Source organism: Podarcis vaucheri (assembly GCF_965113315.1).
Source record: "Podarcis vaucheri genome assembly, chromosome: 9".
In the NCBI taxonomy this organism is placed as follows: Eukaryota; Metazoa; Chordata; class Lepidosauria; order Squamata; family Lacertidae; genus Podarcis; species Podarcis vaucheri.
In genome coordinates, this window is record NC_138767.1 from 80,721,979 (window position 1) to 80,739,592 (window position 17,614).

The 17,614-nt window shown below is 41.4% G+C and overlaps 2 long non-coding RNA genes across 3 annotated transcripts in view; one reads left to right on the plus strand and one right to left on the minus strand.

Annotated features, from left to right (window-relative positions):
* The first annotated feature begins 1,642 nt into the window (after positions 1–1,642).
* Positions 1,643–17,600, plus strand: LOC309541013. Its single transcript, XR_014223612.1, has 4 exons — positions 1,643–1,884; positions 6,203–6,363; positions 16,162–16,296; positions 17,392–17,600. It is a non-coding gene; the product is annotated as an uncharacterized lncRNA (long non-coding RNA).
* Positions 5,457–17,614, minus strand: part of LOC309541011 — a 76,350-nt gene continuing 64,192 nt past the window's right edge. For both annotated transcript variants that reach the window (XR_014223608.1, XR_014223609.1), the window contains 4 exons: positions 13,979–14,038; positions 6,529–6,642; positions 6,248–6,341; positions 5,457–5,571 (listed from right to left, as the gene is read on the minus strand). This is a non-coding gene — a long non-coding RNA (uncharacterized lncRNA). The remainder of the gene's footprint in view (positions 5,572–6,247; positions 6,342–6,528; positions 6,643–13,978; positions 14,039–17,614) is intronic.

Sequence of the window (17,614 nt, forward strand, 5' to 3'; positions counted from 1 at the left end):
GCAGCAGCAAAAAAATATACTTTTCTAGGCTGCGTCAACAGAAGTCTCGTGTCTAGATCAAGAGAAGTAATAGTCCTGCTCTACTCTGCCTTGGTCAAACCACACCTGGAATATTGAGTCCAGTTCTGGGCACCATAATTTAAGAAGTATACTCACAAGATGGAGTATGTGCAGAGAAGGGTAACCAAGATAATCTGGAAACCAAACCTTATGAGGAATGGCTGAGGGAATTGGGTTTATTTATCCCGGTAAAGAGGAGACAGCAAAGTTTTGTTCTCCTGCTCCAGAGGGTAGGACCCAAACCACTGGATTCAAATTAGACAGATAGAGCTTCCAGCTAAATATCAGGAAGAACTTTCTGACAGTAAGAACTATTCACAGTGGAACAGACTCTCATGAAAGATTGTGCACTCTCCTTCCTTGGAGGATTTAAAGCAGAAGTTGGGTGGCCACCTGTCATGGATGAGGTTCCTGCATTGCAGGGGGTGGGACACGTGACCCTCTGGGCACCTTCCAGCTCTGTGCTGTGTGCTATATATCTTTCATGATGATGGAAAAAGGCATTCAGAGGCATTTCAGGTTGTAGGAAATTCATAAAGGTGCAGTGTTGGCAACCCATCCCTAATGGCTAGTCAACTCTTGTGCAACTGTTTGAAGCAGAGTAAAGTAAAAGGTAAAGGACCCCTGGATGGTTAAGTCCAGTCAAAGGCAACTATGGGGTTGTGGCACTCATCTCGCTTCAGGCTGAGGGAGCCAGCGTTTGTCCACAGACAGCTTTCCAGGTCAGGCGGGCAACAGGACTAAACCGCTTCTGGTGCAATGGAACACCATGATGGAAACCAGAGCACACAGAAATGGTGTTTACCTTCCTGCCACATTTATTTATCTACTTGCACTGGCGTGCTTTCAAACTGCTAGGTTGGCAGAAGCTGGGACGGAGCAACAGGAGCTCACCCTGCCGTGTAAATTCAAACCGCCAACCTTCGATCAGCAAGCCCAAGAGGCTCAGTGGTTTAGACCACAGCACCACCTGTGTCCCTGAAGCACTTTATTAATATCCTAGTGCCAGTGTCCTTCCAATAGCAACTTGTGCCCTTGTATTTGTGCCAGACCAAAATGCAGGTAAAGTTAGTGGTACATCTCCTTGCTACTAAACATAACTATGTCATGAATAATTAGTACTACTAGTAATATATTTATTTGTACCCCACCTTTTCCCCTGATGGGACTAAAGGAAGCTTATAGTATATGCCACTGGAGGGGTAGAATGATCGTAGATGTGTTTCCTCAAATTACTCTTACCGTTAGCCCGCAACTTAAATGCATTTAACTTTTATGCATTCAGCTTTATACACGTGGCAAAAAAACAAAAAAGACAGGGCAGAAAGGGGAACAAGGTTCCGGGGGAAATAACTTTGGCAATTCCACCTGCCATTGAACCCATTGAGTTTTGACTGCACAGGATTTTGGCTTTAGGCTAATATTACCATTAAAAGTAGAAACCCTTTCTTGATTTATATACAATGAACTGAACTGAAATACAACTGGAATTTACTTAACACTTGGGTTATTTCTTACATGTATGGCCTCTACTGAGACACAGGGTTGACCAGAGTAGCTGCTTTATTTTCTGAGCGGGCTACTTACAGACTTGCCTCGTTTCCTGCTTGCATTCTAGTGTTTGCCAACTCTGCTGTTGATGTTTGCGCTGCTCATTCAGCAGTGGGAGGAGACCTGGTGTAGTTGCCTGCTGATGTATCACTGCTCTTCTGTATTTTTGATATTTCACATGCGCACATTAACAGTAGGAGCGAAGTTGGGGAAGGGGTGCTCAGTGGAAGAGCATCTGCAGAAGGTCCCATGGTTAATCCATGGCATCTCCAGGTAAGTCTGGGAATGTCCCTTACCTGAAACCTGAAGAGCCAATACCAATCATTGTAGACCACTGAGCAGGATGGACCCAGTGGTCTGACAGTGTAGGGCAGCTTCCTATGTTCCTATGTTCAAAAGTGCTTTGAGTGGCACATGGGAAATCTGTCCTGGTCTGCAGCATAAAGTAGTTTTCCTTTTCTTTCTTCCAGTTGCACTGCAGGTTTAGTAGGCGTTGCACTCATATACTACCCCCCACTGCTTTCTTTCTGATTAGCAATATTAATCAGAACATATAGTGTTATTTTTAGAACTCTAGTCTAATCAGGAAAATCAAGGGGGTTTCTTTATTAACGTGCCTTGTATATAAATATCCGTTGCAGGCAAAAAATACCATGTTCCCACTAAAGTCTGCTCAAGCCAAGGAGGCAAGATCCTTATTACTTATGCAAAGTTTTAGTGCCTCATAATTCTGCAGTCAAAACAAAGCAATGCAAATTATAAATGTGTATGCCAATAACTTGACCTGCATGTTTATACTGGTAACAGAATTGCACTTTCTCTTTGCAGGATTTGGTAGATATTAGTGTTGCTTTACACACAAACACACCACATTCTTCTCTCCCAAACACCATGTGCTATTTCCTGTACTGCACCTAGTTGGGTCTGCCATACTGTATTATGGTATGTTACCAGAAACATTATATTGTTACCAGAAAAATGCCCATTGCCTCCTCCCTTTGCCCTTCTCTAGGCACCTGTTGTGTGCCCCCCCCTGTGCCCCCCACATGTCCTTGGGTCCTAGATGTCCACAGTGACCTTTCCAAGCAGGCCATCTCATCCTGCCCTCCAGTCATTCCCATCACATTCTGTTTTATTTTTCCAATTTACTGTAATCATTACATAGTTAGCAGTCTTAGTCCTCATTGGTCGGTTTTGCCCACCAGGCTTTTTTTTTTAAAAAAAAAAAACTTTCGTATTTCTGCAAACCCCTCAAGCCTGCTGATTCCCCCTCTAGTGGCCTTGTTTTGGCTACTGTGTCCACTCTGCACCAGAGTTCGCTATTAGGAGAGATGCTGAAATGAAGATCACAGCTAAGTACTTACAGTCCAATCACAAAACATATTTGCCTCAATCTAGAAAAAGTTAGTTGCACATGTGCAATAAGTAGTCTTCAGAGTAAACATGCTAAAGATGGCAAGCACTAAATCCTTTCAAAATTGATGGGACAATGTGGTTCAACAGCTGTGGACATTCTTGGAAGACACAGATTATCTAGACCCATTTCAATCTGGGTCTAGCTCAGGCTATGTGATGGACCCTTGGTCAGAGGTCTGCACTGACTGCCAATTTGTTATCAGGCCAAATTAAAAGTGTTCCTATTGGTATATAAAAGTTTCTCCCATTGACTGCTACTGATTTTGGAGGACCTAACATTTTAAATGGAGCCACGGGATTCAATGTGGGTCCTGTTAAATTCACTCAGCCTTATTTCCAAAAAATATGTTACCATGGGTGTGGGAATTTGTATCTGAATAGGTAGTAGTAGCCTAATAGCTCTTGAAAGGCCATGTGTCAGCTATGAGACCTCTCCCGCTTCACCCAAATCCCCATTATTGCCAAAAAGAGCAGTAACTGAAAATCCAAAAGCAAACAGGAATCATTTCCTTCATGTACTCATTAAAGGGCATGTTTATCTATTCAAAAGAAAGGTGTAATTCTGCTGTGTACACAGTCCACAGAGTTACACAAGGTTCTCTTGCATCATGTGTCCTGGTTTAGCATTCCACTTTTCTCAATACAGCATTTTTTTTATTGCCAAGAAGCCTCAGACCACATTTAGACCTGCACTGCAGTGATCCCTCATCATTCACTCTTTAGGACTTTTCCAGAGAACTTTCTGCCTTGATAAACAGTCAACTGCCGCAGAGGAGCTAGAAGTCTTCCCCAAGCAAGCACTTTTGTTGCAGGGATATCACATTTTCCTTGTGCTCAAAACACAATAAGGGACTAAATCAGCAATATGATGGAAAAGTGGAGGTTTTATATCCTCTGCAATACCCCAAATATGGCAACCAGGCTAAACTACAGATTAGATGCAGATCTGGCCCAATCACATGAAACGTGGAGCAGTGTGGGATCAGGTGCCAAATCAAAGTGCAAAGCAGTTGGTTGTGGGGAGGCTGGCCCCTCCCACCACCAAATTCTCCTACCATTTCCTCCCCAACTGAACTCTGATACCAGAAGTGGGCTTTCTGGGGACAAACACAGATGAGGGAAATGGGGGAGTAGAAAGCTAAAAATTCTACTTGCACATTTCCTTTGCATTTAAATCACACACCCCCCCATTGCCAGTCCACACATAATCACAACAGATATACATTAAAGTTATAGGTCCATTGGTGTCCTGGACAGTACAGCGCAAATAGTAGTGGTGGTAGGGCATCCAAGTATGACTATTACAATTTTAAATGGCAATGCAGTTTCTTTTCTTTACCATGAGAACTTTAAATGTCTGGGGAAAAAATTTAGGGGTGGGTGGGCAAGTGAGGAAGATGTACTCTCACAAGATCTTCCTTAGGCAGAAAGATCACTGTGAATTCTTACCTTACATTTTATAGCACATAGAAACCAGCCAAGATGATTCAAATGTCATTTCAATGAGATTAGCAACTTGGAGAAGTTGGGGTGAGATCTAGGGATAGATCCTTTACATTCCAGTATTTGTCTAAGCAAGGATTTGGTTCTTCTGTAATACCACTGAGCTGTGGAATATGTATTCTTCCATTACTACTATTCCTAACTCTACTGATTACCAAGTGATAGCACTGTGTCAACAAAACCTTTCTTATTTATAATTAGCGTTCTTGCCTGACTGATAAGGATCATGCCATGCTTTGAATAAGAACATGCTGGAACAGAATACTCTAATTCACAGAGCGATCCCATTCATTAGTTACATACTTGGCAGGATAGAATTGCGACTAAATAAGTTGATAAGAAGTTGTGACAACTTCCATATTCATTGCCTCTTCTGGTGCAATGGGAAAAAAATGAGTCACTAGTCCTGACTTTGCCCAAAGTTATGCTTGCTGAAGTGGTACGAGTGAAAATTCAGAATGTGGCTACTTCATTTAACACTAAAGCCAGGTAGATGAGGAAGATCCTAGCAGTTCAGTATCCTGACTCCCAGCCCCAGTGATTGCTAACACAATGAAATGCAGCCCATTTCCTGAAGGGTGGAGGAAGGGGAATGGATAAGCAAGGTGTGTTTTACACTCTATAGCAGAAAGGGAGCAGGTAACACAACAGGAGGTGTAGGTTATCCAGCCAGCAAGTGGCCTCTTTGTTCAGATACTGGTTTCTGAACACAGAGATGCATGAAACACAGCTTTGTGCATGAAACCCGCATATTGGTATATGTGATTGTTGTTAGCTGATTTGACTAGAGCAATAAAATGCAATATAAAGACTAGTAACTAACGAACTAAATAAACAAAGCAAAATGGATGTTTATACTAAAACCAGATGTCATAATACCTGACAGTTGTCTGTCCAACTTTAAAAGAAATAGAAAAATCAAAGGAAGGGCATTTCACAACTTCTCTAGCCAAGCTGTGCCATTGCTGTGCCACTCTTTAAGTAGGCGGTTAATGTTTACTCGTTCTGTTGAACCCTTCGCTTCTTGTCTTGTCCTGTGAACTGAGGAAATAACAATTCTGTTCCCTGTGCTGTGCTTTGTCAGTATAAAGTGCTCTGTCTCATCCCATATATGCTTACCACAGGCAGTTACTGTGTGCCAATAAGCATTTTTATAGAGGACAATTATGATTACAGTCTTGGTTTATATGTACTACTTAGCAACAGGTACTGGCATTACAACTGTGCAAAGAAGAATATAACAGATGTGTTACTAAATGGAAGTGTGCTAATAAACTAATAAACTGCTCCTTGACACACCAGATTGGGGCTAAAGACAAAATAAGCCTGGCAGCGATGGCAACTGCAAAGGCAATGAGGTGGCAAAGTTACTAGCACCAGAGGAAAGAGGCGTAAACCCTCAGGCAGCCTTGGCAGCCTTGTGTGTGACTAGGTGGTTAGTGGGTGTATTAGGAGTGCACTATCTGTGTCAAGCACTACAAAAGTCTGGAGAAGCCCCTTTGTATATTACCTAAAAACAATGCAGCTTAAATGTTTCCAATGTGATTTTGTGATTTACCTTGAGTGGGATATTCCCTGAAGGGTGGCACACAAATGATTATATAATCAATACATAAGAAACATGCTCTAGATAAGCTGATGAAATAATGTGTTTCCTCCATTGCTAATTCAGCCCAGGAGATGACTCTTATGTAGCAATGAAAATACAAACATTTACCTGCAAAAGGGACTGGAAATGGCAGGTATCGTGTAACAAATCCCACCATTCAGACAAAAAGATCCATAACTGCTGCCACAAAGTTCTTCATGATCTAAAACAAAAAGAAATATAAGGTAGGTTAATTTTAGCCTGCTCTTCTTGCATGAAACAAATGTGATGATGTGGGGAAATAGAATAACTTACTGAAGTGTTTTAACACCTTGTTTGCCTTCATATTGTATGAAAAAGTGTTTCTATTATTATTACTTTTAATCATGACAAATAAAAGAAGGATTAACCTTACTCTCACAGCCTGCAAATGCATAGGCATCATCGCCATCTCCTCTTATGCAAACACAGCTTTTGGGATTCTTTTGCATGAACAGGTGGACACAAGATCCAAGCACAAAACCCTACAAAAGAGGAGTGGGAAAGGCAGCGTTGTCGTTTGTTTGCTTTACGGTCTGTGCAAAAGGGCTTCAGCAAAGGAAAGCAGAGACTTCTTGAATCCTCTCCTTCTGCCAAAGGACCAAGAACAGGAACCCTGATGCAGGGCCGGCTCTTCAGTGCTTTGTGGGAAACTGGTAATGCAGGAGTCAGGACCAGTTTCAGTCCAACATCTGCACAGATCCGAGGTCTCTGCGAGTGCATTAGAGTAGGGGTATCCATTTGCAACTGAGTTCAGTGGGATTTTAATTGCATAAAACTCAGCACTAGATGACAGCCTTCAGATTTTACTTGATAGGCTCTGCTTGCATTATTATTATTATTAGTAGTAGTAGTAGTAGTAGTAGTAGCAGTAGTATAAGTATTATTAGTATTATTTTCGGAGATCTCAGGGAGGTTCACAGAATAAAAATCAAGATATAAAACCACAAAATACCTAATAAAAATGAAAAACAACAACCCAATACTGCCCCCCAAAAAAACAACACATTTTAAAAGGGCATAGGATATAAATCACATCAACCAAAGGCCTGGTTAAAAAGGAATGTTTTTGCCTGGTGCCCAAAGGTGTATAATGAAGGCTCCAGGTGAACTTCCCTGGGGAGAGCATTTGACAGATGGGGAGCCACTGCAGAGAAGGCCCGTTCTTGTGTTGCCACCCTCCTGGCCTCTCAAGGAGGAGGTACATGAAGAAGAGCCTCAGAAGATGATCCCAGGGTCTGGGTAGGTTCATATGGAAAGAGGCAGTTCCTGAGGTATTGCGGTCCTGAGCTGTTTGAGGCTTTATAGGTCAAAACCACTACTTTGAATTGGGCCCAGAAACTAATTGGCAGCCAGTGCAGTCAGGGCAAGATCGGTGCAATATGCTCAAACCATCTTTCTCCAGTGAGCAACCTGGCCGCTGAATTCTGCACCAGCTGAAGTTTCCGGGCCACTGAGGCCACCTGAGCCTCGAGCGACTGCAAAGGATCCAGGAGGACCCCCAGGTGACGAACCTGCTCCTTCAGAGGAAGCGTAACCCCATCAAGAGCAGATGACCTCCCACCCATCCGGTCTGAGGAACCACCCACTAACAGTGCCTCAGTCTTATCTGGATTGAGCTTCAGTCTGTTGGCTCTCATCCAGTCCATTACTGAGGCAAGACTTCCAGCACTTCCACTGCCTCACCTGCAGATGTAAAGGTGATGTAGAGCTGAGTGTCATCAGCATACTGCTGACAACATACTCCAAACCTCCAGATAACCCCACCCAGCAGTTTCATGTAGATGTTAAACAACATGGGGGATAGGATTGAGCCCTGTGAAACCCCACATTGAAGGTTCCACAGGGCTGAAAAGCATTAAAAGACAAATCTTGAAATCTTCCTTACACCTTCAGATTGAAAAGTCTACTTGTTTCCACTAAGCACAGATAAGATTAACCACAGTTTTTCTGAGTTCAGACAAAATCAAGAGGCAAAACTTCTGATTTCCTCCTCAAAGTTGCACCAGAGGAGGCGAGGAGCACATTAGCCTAGGGGAAGGCTAGGCTTGTTCTCAGCCAGGAAAGTAACTGGCCAAATTCACAGATAGAACTTCTCCAGTGAGTAAGGACTGAAAATCTAGTTCTCCCAGTCCTAATCAAACAGTGTAATGATTATGCTGCACTGTGTCTCCAATAGCTACTTCAGAGCTGCTGATACACACATAAACATTTATATCCCACCCTTCTGGTGGAAAAGAACATAAATGTTGAGCGCAAAAGCACACAAATATTTGCTACATTTAAAATTGCTATTTCATAAAAACAACAATATAAAACAACTAAGCAAGGATAGAGGAAACCAGAAGTGGCTTGTCAGGTGGGGCAGAGGGAGAGGCATCCTCACAGTGGTGGTGGTACCACTGTCTTCAAAAGGATATGGTGTTAGCTCTGACATACAGGTGTGTGCAAACCCACCAACCCAGAGCTCTCCCAACTACTTGACTTGCCCAGTGGTCCCTGCCTCCACTGCTGCTCCCGAGCCATAGATGGAGGGACAGCAACAAACAAAACAGATGGAGGAAATATGCCACTCACAAGAAAAGTATGCCACACACTATCTTCAACTAAGAACTCCAAGTGAGAGTGCTAACGCACTTCATAGCGCAAGGTATTCCATAGTTGATGTACAGCCACTAGGAAAGCTTCCACAAAAACACCCTAAGGGTACACAATATTTAAATAAAAATATCTTTCTTGCTGAAAACTCAAGGACAGGAAGGGGACAGATGGCAGAATATCCTGGTTAAAAGTGTATTCAAAGAACAACATAGAAAATGCTAAAACTCCATCCGTCCGCCAATTTAGTTCTGCCTCTGACATCTTTCCCTGATAAGGATCTCTTACAACATTTCTGAATTTTCCTGAAGCTTTGCCAAATCATCAAGAGAGGCAGGCAGACAACACCTTTCTTCATTTCCTGCATTTTGAGTTGCATGAACAATGCTGTAAGGAGGCTGTAAGGTACAGCACAATATATTAAAATACCTAGATTAAAAGTTGCCTTTAAACTAGCACTGAGAGTGAACTTTAGTAACCACTACAACAACCCTATTCAGAAATAAACGGGTCCAACAGATCAAAAACTAGCCATCTGCACTGCCATAAACCCTGTGGAGATCCCTAGGCAATTGAAATCTTGCCCCGCCCCTCTGTATGCACGCTCTAGTGGGATAACATGGAACTAAGAAAGCTTGACTGTAATTTTCTTTCAAGATCAAATTAGTATTATTTTGATCCATTGTCATGGGGCCCCTAAAAGGCCCATAGGCCGCTGCCTACTCTGCTTATCTGGTAATCTGACACTGGCCAGCTGGTAACCTGAAAACTGTGATATTATTTTGCTGGGTTTCACCTAGTATCGGAGTTTAAAGTGGAAGAGAAGTAATGCTAAAGATCTTCCAGGAGAACAAAGGAAATAAAGAGCTGCTGCTTTTACTCTTCTTCTTTGGCGATCATATGCAGCCGAGTAAGATTGTCTTCCATAAACACGGTTTTAACAATGAGTCTGTAAGTGACTGTGGAGGCTAGTTATGGATCCACATGTCCTTCCACAGTGGGGACATAGGTTTCCAGGTGGGAGTTGACCATGGTGATGGTTTGCCAAATGAACCTTCCTCTTAGCACGTTTTCCCCTTTCATCCTGAGTTTGAGCGTCTTCAGAGTCCATGACACCTTTGGTAAAGGCTGTTCTCCAACTGGGGCACTTGCAGGCCAGTGTTACTGAATTGTCAGTGTTTAAGCTATACTTTTTAGATTTGCCTTGAGAAAGTCTTTAAACCTCTTTTGCTGACCACCAGCATTACAATTTCCATTTTAAGTTTGGAATAGAGTAGTTGCTTTGGAAGACGGTAATCAGATATCTGAACAACATGACCAGTCCAATGAAGTTGATGTTGAAGAATCATTGCTTTGACACTGGTGATCTTTGGTCTGGTGATTCCATCAATGGTGTCTCTGAGAAAAATTACATATGACTTGGGAAGACAAGCAAACTAATGTCAGCGCACTGGAAGAGGCAAAGATCAGCAGCTGCTTTTGCTAACACTCCTGTCCAGATCCACTATAACCACCTGAAAGAAAGTGGCTGGTGAGACGGGACAGCAAGAGCCGGGAAGAGGAGCCCAGCATCTCTTCGTGGCCTTAGAGTTCTCTCAAGAGATCAGCTTGCAGGGAATATCATTCCACAAAGAAAATATATTATTTGCCTTTAAGGCCTCCCCCCCACCAAATAATTTTTGAAATAAATAAATTATACCCCCCTCTCTACGTGAATGCAATGGGTGGGACAAGTTAGCAGCTCCTCCTGCTATAGATTATATCAATATTTATCAGAAATAATATTTTAGCAAGAGCTATTTTTAAAAAGATTTTTAAAAATATTGCTACATGTTAAGACCAAGCATCTCCATTAAGAAAGAATCCGCTTGTGGCATAACACCCTTGAGAACTGTGTGCTACCTTGCACTCTAGGTGTCATAGTCACTGTTATTTCTAGCAGCACCTGAAAATGGGACAGCAAATATGGAAACATGGTGCCACAGTAAGACCACTTTTTAAATGGTTGGAAAGTTGTACCAATTTTTCCATTCTCAAACACTAAAAAAGAGATCTAGCTTAAGCTGATATTTCCAATATATAAATGTGAGTCTCTAAAGGCCTCTCTGCATGATCTGTCAAAGTGGAGAAATATCCCGCAGCCCAGCCAGTAACAGAAATGCTGCTTCCTGACTATCACAGCCCAGGTAGGAAGCCAGGAGGGCAGAGAGGAGCTCAGGGATGTTGTTTTTACAGAACCATAACCAGATTTGCTTGTTCATCCGGTACTGTTCTTTGTTGACAAAATAAACTCATCTAACCTGAGTTTCTCTATTTTTATTCAGATTCTGTGAAGTTTGTTAGAGAAGTCTGATTTCGAGGCAGGTCTACAGTCTGTATTATGGCATGTCTACAATGTGACTAGAATACAAATGTTGTGTTACTGAATTTAGAGGGCTGTAATCACTACAAGTAACTTCATGGTTTACAAAACACTCTAAAAGCTCATATAAAAAGCTACAGTAAATATCATCAGTCTCTGTACTCATTTGTAGGCTCTTCTGAATTTTGCAACTTGTGCTGTAAATGCAGAACTCCATGCAGCTACAGTGAAGGAAGTGGAATGCCAACTTGGCTGGGGGAAATTTTCATACAGGCTTTGTGACAGGAGTGCACTGAAGGGGCTTGAAGCCAGGGGAACTTTGGGAGTTAGTCACTTGCTGAATGCCGTGTGGCCATGGAAGTAAAGCTCCCCCTTCCTGGGTGAGAGAGAGATTCTGACTAGGTATATTAAAGACTGTGTGCTGCGGGAAGGCATGGGATCTAAAAGGCTGCGCAGAAGCAAAAGGGGAAATAGAAATCACAGGGCCTAAGGATAAAGAATGCCAAAAATATTCAAATTCAGAATAATTAGACAGGTATTTGCCTATATGACTCCAAAATATTGCAATCAAGTTATCATGTAGAAATGATTTGAATATTAATTACATGGAGAACAACAAATGAATTTCTTATATAGTAGTTGTTTGTACACTGTACCATAAACAAACAGGATGAAATTGTATTCAAGACATCAGTCAGTTGTGTGGGTGGAGGAGCATTCATTATTTGCATCCTATCTCAAAGGTTCAGGACACTTTGCAATTTGAAATGTTTATGATCTGTGGTTCAGTACAACTTGCCTACTGGATTCCTTCTTACTAGTACATGCAGGGGTGTGGGTGGGTGTGCATGATTTCTGGAGATGGGAGAAACAAGTTAAGGAACTAAAAAAATAAACTAGTCTGGAAATCTGGGGTGGGGGGGTGGAGGGAATCTAGTCAGGAGAAGCAGAGAATAGCCTATTAAGGAATTCATATTTTTGATGAATTATTGTATTGATTTTCATGGTAAAAAAAAGCTTGTATCAAAAGTGCTAGAACTCAGTTCCTGCGGCCTCCTCCCTTCCCAGCATCCTTGGAATGGCCATATTTATTATTTATTGATTGAATTTATATACCGCCCTATACCTGGAGGTCTCAGGGTGGTTCACAGAACAAAATCAAAATATAAAATAAAAACAACAACCCAATAACACCCCTAAAAAAAGAACCACAACATTTTAAAAGGGCATAGTATATGGGAAGCCACCTTACACTGCCAGACCAGAGGCATCAAGCGGTATCTGCTCTGAATGATCGTGGCACTCTGTCTCTTTCCCATCCCTGAGCTCCTTTTAAACGGGAAATGCTGGGACTTTCTGCATGCTAATTATATGCGTGCCAAGCTATAATCTCACTCCATTGGAGGACAGGAAACTCAAGATGCTATACGCTGGGCCTGTTCCCTTGCTCAGGTCCAGAAAGAGGTGATGGGAAGGTAATTGCAATGAACCACCTAGTTCATTTCCCCCAAGCTATACACTGAAACTAGTGGGGAAAATCACCTCTCTTAGAAGCCATCCTATTTCTGCAGGACACTGATTTTATGGCAAAACCATAAGTTGATAGTAAAGAGAAGGGCTGCTATGTGCTTGCGCTATAAGGGGAGCCCCATCAACTAATGGTACCGATGGCCAATGACTACCAGCCAGGGTGGCTCTGCCCTGCCTCCCCAGTCAGAGGCGGATGCCAGTTGCCGGAAACCACAGGAGAGGTCTCTTGTGCTCAGGTCCTGCTTGCAGGAACTAGATGAGCCCTTGTTTCTATGATGTTATGGCTGTGTTCTTGTGCAGTCTAATAGAGAGTGGAAAGTGATGCCATTGCAAACAACTCATGATCTAGTAAACTTCAGGGAAACCGTTAACAAAACATTCTTGAACATTAAAGAACATATTGCATTCAAGAACATACTGAGGGTGGGCATATACTAAATCAAATAAAAATTAGATACTAAAATAGGAAAATAGTATTTAAATGGTGGAACATTTCTGTGAGAGCAGGTAGTATTTCATTTCTCCATAAGCTTTCTTGCTTAGAAAAGTTAATTAATATATAGGTATGATCATCTCCACTGTGATCTCTATCACTGTGCATAGGAACAATATGCTGCCCACAAGCAAAGCAAATATGGAGCTTCTTTAATTATGCTAATTCTTTTATGCATAGATAATTCCACATTTCCACACTAATATGTTATGCTGTTCAATATGCACATCAACATCAGCTGAATATTTGTGCCCACTAATCTGGCAATGTAAACAGAAGCCTAAAATTTGTATGCACCTGCAAATGAGGGACACACCACTGCATGCACATACTTTAATACATCAGGCAATTCAGTCCAAAATAGCAAATGTCTGAAAATAGTCTGCAAAATCCACAATCTTGTCAACACACATTACCTATGAGTGTTTTGCCCACGAAACAAGTTAATTTGCCAGAGGAAGCACAGAATGACCTTCTTTTCTCCAACCTTCTCTATTCTTTTGTATAACTGTATCTCACCTCTTGCCATGACTAAGTAGCGTTCTTACTTTCTAAACTTCACCCACCCATCTGAAATATGGGGATAACACGAATCCATATGACAGGGCTAAATGTAAGGAGGATTACAAGATACTGGTTGCAATCAAACAATCCAAACCAGGTTAAAAGGTAATAAAATAAACCCTTTCCACAAGGGCAGGAGAGAGAACAGGTGAGCACAAGTATATGAAACCAGTTTGTGAAGTGGTTTGATGAGTCACAAAAACAAACCATTGAGCAGCCAGAAATATAACAGAGTTGTGAATATCGGTACAGCCAAAAACCTTAAGGAAGTTACCTGTTCGCATATTATTCTGACCCCTCGTAGTTCTTGATCACCGCCTATTCTTCGAATGCCCTGAAGACAAAAACACCTTGTTTTATTCCAAATGTTTTCTGTCTGATGAAACAGCTAGGATTATTTTCATCAAAACTAAATAAATACTCAGTTGGCAGTCAGCAGATATCTGTTACCCTTTATGTAAACACAATTAATTTTAAATCTAACAGCAAACACTGCTGCATTCAATAGCTCAGTGGTCCTGATTTTTTGTTAACTGCTTCCTTTGTTCCTGCAGTTACTGTACTTTTCCGTGTATAAGGCTAGATTTTTTTACTTTAAAATAAGGTTAAAAATCTGGGGGCATCTTATAAACAGATATTGCATATGCCTATTTTCTAAATTTGGGATCCCCAAAAGTATGGGGGTGTCTTATACACGGAAAAATACGGTAATTTATTTGGGCAATTCTCCTTTATTTTTTGTTAACTCCACCTCCACGCCCCTGCAAATTGCAGCACCAGTCTGTCTAGCATAGTCAAACAGCACTATAAAATCTTTAAATATTATTGTAACTTTAATTAAATCCAGTTTGGAGGTTATGTCCATTGTACTACATCTCAATGAGTTTAAATAGGTTATGGCTGATCTATAGCCTATTAACTGCTGTTTATTATTGTGAATATGCATTGTGATATAAACAGAATGAGGGTATTATACTGAAGTATGGTTTAGCATTACATCTGAAAGTGCCCTCCTTAACCTATGGATTGCTGTGTGTCTAAGACTGAGTCCAGTCTGCCTTTCAATTCAACCTTTGATCTAGCAATCTCGTGGCAACCAGAATGAGAGGAGAGGAGAGGAGAAGAAAGTAATTTATGGAGCAGTTACCAAAGAGAACGGAGCTTTTCTTCATCAGTCTTCGGCTCATCTGCTAGACCAGGCTTCCTCAAACTCGGCCCTCCAGACGTTTGGAGACTACAATTCCCATCATCCCTGACCACTGGTCCTGCTAGCTAGGGATCATGGGAGTTGTAGGCCAAAAACATCTGGAGGGCTGAGGTTGAGGAAGCCTGTGCTAGCCCCTGGTCTGCTAAATGAATAGATGGGCACTGCTCCTGTGTGGCTTGCAGATGATGTTCCCAAACCCCTTCCTCTCCAAGAACTCAACACAGATATAGTTCTACCTCTTAGTATAAATCAAGAGTGAGGTTGGTAAGGAAAACGTTTTGTCGAAATCTCTGTCATCAGTGGTAGCTTTATTTATGAATTATGATGCCAGCTCTTCAGTCCACTACACCAGTGCATACGATCGACATTATTAAAGTGTAAACTTAAATGGCCTGTTGAGCTGACCTCCAATCAAGGTGAAGAAACGGGGAGGGGGAATCCCACTAAGGCAAAATTAGTTACCATAGAATCATAGTTAAAAGGGCCACATGGATCATTCTAATCCAACCCCATTTCATCCAATGTGGGGCTCATTAGAATAGTTTCATGTGAGTTCTGAATAGGGATGCAACCCAGTAATAAAAATGTTAATTCATTAATCATGTAAGTCTCGGACAATTAATTTATAGATTAAATTTGTCTAAATTTCATATTAGTAAAAACAACATCCCCAAAGCCAAAAGCACATTTCCTTTAAGTTTATGCACACATGTATGCTGGCCAGGGATTTGTGGCAAAACCCAGCATCCACTCAGCTAAATGAGCACCAGGAGGACCCCAGATGCAGCACATTTAACAAGAGCAGGCACAGGACTATAAATGCCAGAGTGTAAGTGATACCTAGCTGACCATTGTTTGGTGCAGCAAGCATCATCTTAGAAGAGCATTCTTTTTGTGTGAGAAGACAGCACTTGCATCTACAGTCTTTATGAGTAATTCGTGTTAAAAATAATAAACAATATGTAGTGGAGGATTAATTGTGAAGTCTTTTAGTCAACTAAATATGTTTAATTGATTAATCTGATTAAGCAATTAAGCATTGCAGCCAAGGTGTTTGGTTTGCCAGGTTCGTTGCTTGCTAAAGATACATTTACATAACTTATTTACATTGGCCATTATTGATTTCACATACATTTGGGAACAAACTATTTTTTAATCTTTATTATTTATTTATTATACTTGTATACTAGCAGTGTGGTTGGATTAATTCAATTCCTTTTAATTATTTCCTTTTCCATTGAAATATGCAGGGGATACTCATCATTTATCCAGGAGAACAAAATATATTCCTTCCTAGTTCAAGGATTATTAATGAGCAGATTTGATATAGATATGAGGACAAACAGTGGAGGAGAAAATCTTACTTCCTTTTCCAAGAAACATTAGTGAGTATCTTCCACGCAAACACATCTTCTGCTACTTTTCAAAGAAGTGCAATTTGACCCTTGCAACATACAATTTCTAGTGGTGTTTCTATCATTTCCCAGTTATTTTTAGTACATACTTCGGGTCAGCTGCTAGTTAAATCAGTCTAAACAATGGCCCTCAGTCAACTGATCATGCAGTTTCCCCTAGCCCTAGAAGACCTTCACAGACACACTTGCAATAGTAATAATCAGTGTCAAGGTCTCACATGTACCAGGCAAGTTTCCTCCTACCAATTACTCAGGCAGTGCGTGAACAATAGGAAATGGCATTTTGTGTAATCTGACTTTAGTGCTTGACAACTAACTGCATTCCCACTGTGTTTACAAGGAAAGGAGCAATACAAAGTACTGTATTGCATAATGTAATGTACAGATTACTATATCCCAGGAGAAAGCTCAATGAGTGACAATGCTTTAGGAGTTATATTTTTGTTGCTGTGAATTCACCATTCCCATACTATGGGTGCACAGGGCTATTAACCAGCAGCAGTGGCGTAGTGTGGGTTGTCAGCACCCGGGGCAAGGCAAGTAATTTGCGCCCCCTAGCCCGTGGATTTTAATAGGGGCAGAGAGCTGCGCGTGCGAGCGCCCCCCCAGATGTTGCGCCCGGTGCGGCCGGCCCCCCCCTGCACCCCCCACACTACGCCACTGACCAGCAGAGTCTCCAAAGGAGATCAAAAATTGAAATGGATACCCACTGTGCTTCAAGTAAATATACAGAAGATCCTGTTTTACTCACGGTTGGAGGAAAGAAAGGATTAAACAACCCCTTATCCAGAGCAAACAAAATTGAAAAGAAATAACCATCTAAAGGAGCTCAACTCTGTTTCGAGTTGCAGCCTTGCAAGAGAGAGTGAGAGAGATTCAGAGATTTCTTGCTGAAATAGCCATCCCTGTCCTAAACTAAACATGTTTAATTTGGGGGAAATATAATAAATTGCACTTACTAATTTCCATAGTTACTAACAATGGTTATTTTCAAATTTACATTTCATACTTGTGCAATAACATCTACAAAAAAGGTAAAATAGTGCTATATTGCTTTTGTTGCAGGTAATCTAAATCCCGATACTAAATCAACCAGTAGAGCATGGACCTTTTGTGGATGAAAGAGGTTGCACTTGGAATATTACACATTCACCTATGTCACTTGAAATGCTTTTTTCCATTTGCCCTGGATGATGCAGGATCATCCAATATTTGTCAAGAGGAAACGTCTGAATAAATTTTGTTCATTCTAAATGGCATACTGTTTCATAAAAAGGTTAATGAGATC